Source organism: Orycteropus afer, unplaced genomic scaffold, assembly GCF_000298275.1.
Source record: "Orycteropus afer afer isolate SDZICR_OR568_19922 unplaced genomic scaffold, OryAfe1.0 scaffold00054, whole genome shotgun sequence".
In the NCBI taxonomy this organism is placed as follows: Eukaryota; Metazoa; Chordata; class Mammalia; order Tubulidentata; family Orycteropodidae; genus Orycteropus; species Orycteropus afer.
In genome coordinates, this window is record NW_006921641.1 from 14,060,019 (window position 1) to 14,063,654 (window position 3,636).

The following is a 3,636-nucleotide window of genomic DNA, read 5'->3' on the forward strand; positions in this document are numbered from 1 at the left end:
AAGAGTGTCTCTTTTCCCAGGATGTCCTTGGATATACTGGAAGCAGGCCACACCCCTAGGGAAACTCCCTTTCACCAGATTGCCTGCTCAAAACATAGTCATCTGATCCCATCATGGGAATAACCACATCACAACAGCTTAAACCACACAGAATTGTGGTCCAGCCAAGTTGACACACAGCTGTAACAAACGAATTTATTTACTCACAATTTAGGAGGCTAGAAGTCTGAATTCAAGATGCTGGCCCTAGGGGAGGGCTTTCTCTGTCAGCTCTGGAGGAAGGTTCTTATCTCATTTGAACTTCTGCTCTTGGGAGAGCATCATGTGGTTGGAATCTCTACCCATCTTTGCTTGCATCTCTGTACCGAATCTGCTGGGTTTATATCTCAAAAGAGGTTCCCTTAAAACACACCCTATATAATACTGAAAAGGAGGTTTGGTGATTTAGTGGTTGGTTAAGGCATTTGGCTGCTAACCAAAAGGTTGGTGGTTTGAACCCACCAACCACTCAGTGGAAGAGAAGTGGGGCAGCCTCCTTCCATAAAGATTTACAGCCTTGGAAACCCAATGGAGGTAACTATGAGTCAGAATCTGCTCTGTGGCAGTGAGTTCAGTTTTTCATACTGTGACTGCTTTTGAGTGTGGTGCTGGCGAAGAATGCTGAAAATACCATGGACTTCTAAAAGAATTAACAAATCTTTCCTGAAAGAAGTGCAGCTGAAATGCTCCTTGGAAGCGAGAATGGCCAGATTTCATCTCACCTACTTTGGTAATGTTGTAAGAAGAAACCATTCTCTGGAGAAGGATGTCATGCTTGGTAAAGTGGAGGGTCAACAAAAGAAGGGAAGGCCCTCAACAAAGTGGATTGACACAGTGGCTACAACAATAGGCTCAGGTATAGTAGCAATCGTAGAGCTGGCACAAGACCAGGCAGTGTTTTGTTCTGCTGTACATAGGGTAGCTAGGAGTCAGAGACTCAATGGCACCTAACAACAACCCATTCCTAAATGGTATTATAACCACCATGTGTTGTTAGGTGTTGTCAAATCAGGTCTGACTCATATTGTTGACCCTGTGTACAACACAACGAAACACTGCCTGGTCCTATGCCATCCTCACAGTCCTTGCTGTGCTTGAGCCCATCATTGCAACCACTGTGTCGATCTGTCTTGAGGATCTTTCCCTTTTTCACTGACCCTCCACTTTACCAAGCATGATATCCTTCTCTAGGGACTGGTCCCTTCTGACAACTTGACCAAAGTACAAAGATGAAGTCTGCCATTCTCACTTGTAAGGAGCATTCCAGCCGCACTTTTTCCAGGACAGGTTTGTTTGTTCTTCTGGCAGTGCATAGTATTTTCATTATTCCACAGGTATAGAGGTTAGGATTTACGACATAGTTTTGGGGAACACAGTTCAATCTATGACAAAACTGAATTAATTGTCATCTTCTCTCCCTTCTCTTAAATTTCATTCCAGGAGGCATTTATCCCTAAGGCAACCCACAGCTTCCAGGGTTTACTTTATATCAGCCTGGGTATCCATTTATGAAGAGTCTTCATGGTGCATTGGTTAAGTGCTCAACTGCTAACTGAAAGGTCAGCAGTTCATAACCACCAGCCACTCGGTGGGAGAAAAATGTGGCAATCTTCCGTAAACCTATGGGCAGTTCTACTCTGACCTATAGGTCATAGAGACTTGACAGCAAAGGGTTTTGTTTTGTTTTGTTTTTCATTTCCACTTGTACCCTGTCCTACCTCTCCCTTACAAACCATAATACTGAGCTTAGTTTGTTGTTGTCATGATTCCCTTGTCTGACTTTCATCCATGGAAGTTCATCTGTTCTGCACCTAATGGCCTCAAGATTAGGCTTTTTGTCTTCCAAGATGATAATCATAGAAAATGTTCATTTGTGCTAGAAGCAATATAATAAGACCTGAATTTCCTGTTGTAATTAGGCTGAAGTAAGAGTATGTTAGATAAATGGAGACACCTACAAAATTAGAAGTTGGTTAAGGATTAATATAGGTCCTAACTCCAATGTAAGTTATTGAAGCCATTAAAATAGGCAGGACCTCCCAAGGAAATCTATAAATTTTAGTTCTCATTTAAAAATAATAATGCTTTATACTCATAAACTCCAAGGTTCTCAAAACAATTTAACATCTCAGTAGATCACCCTAACAAGCCTGAGCCATGGGCCAGGTGGCCATTCCAATTTTACAGAGAGAAACAGTTGAAGAGTTCTATCTCTTGCTCAAAGTCATACAGTTTGTTTGTAGGAAGACGAATAAGCACAGACAGCAAACTCCTGATTGAAGGGTTTTCCCACTGTGGCATACATCGACAAGTTGCTATGGCAAGATGCTAAAAAAGAAAATTCAGAAGAGCATATTGAATCAAGGCTGAAAAAATCTGGAATGAGCTTAGTGAAGGCATTTAACTTCCTTGTGTTCATTAAACTGGAATTCCTTGGCTAGAGTAAATCTTCTCAGGAAGGGTTTTGTTTGATCTTTTCCTGCTGTATTTTATATTTTCTCCTCATAATCCTACTAGGCAAGTGTTATGGATTGAGTTGTGTTCCCCAAAAAGATAGGTTGTCATACTTGTGGATGTGAACTTGTTTGAAAATAAGGTCTTTCTTTGAAGATGTTATCAGTTAAGTTTACATAAGGTCAGACAAGAGTAGGGTAGGTCTTCCTCCCTTCTGAGTGTTGTCTAATAATAGCAGAAAACAGACTCAGGGAAAATACCATGTGAAGATGCATCCACAAAAATGCCAAGAATTGCTAAATGCCATGAGACGCTGGCAGGGATCCAGGTGAGGGGAGGGAACCCAGGTCACACCCTACAAGCAGCAAGGCCGGAAAGCAGGAGAAAGGACAGAAAAAGGCTGGGGGGACCAGGACAGAGCAAGGAGTCAGCCGCAGGAATCTAGGAAAGGAGAGGTTGGAGAGGTTTCCAACAGCTAAGGGAGACAAACTTGTCTGTCGGTTTGTCCCACTGTGGTGATGTGTTGCTGTGAGCCTTGAGGCTGTGCCACTGGTGTTTCAAACCCAGCAGGGTGAACATGGTGCACCAGTATCAGCATGGCTTGCAGACTGAGACAGACTACGAAGAGGGAGGAGGACATCCACTTCTCAAAGAATTGGCCAGGAAAACCTTATAAATAGCACAGAAACACTGTTTTTTACATTACCATGCAACTTTATGAATAGTCTAGAAACATTGTCCAATACAGAGAAGGAGGATGAGTCACTTAGGTTAGAAAGCTCTCAAAATAGGACTGGGAAAGAGCTGCACCATCAGAGTAAAACCAGCCTTACTCATATGGATAAGGTAAAGCTTTCCAGACCTCCATTTGCTGACATGGCATGACTCAAATGGAGGAGAAGCAGCTGCAAACATCCATTAATAATCAGAACATGGTCCATCAGCTGAGGAATGGATAACCAAACTATGGTACATACACACAATGGAATACTATGCAAAGCTAAAGAATAATGTAGAACCTGTAAAACACTGCATAACATGGATGAACTTGAAGGACATTATGCTGAGTGAAATAAGTCAATCACAAAAGGACAAATATTGTATTAGTCTGTTATTGTAAAAGTTAAGGAAAGGTTTATCTAT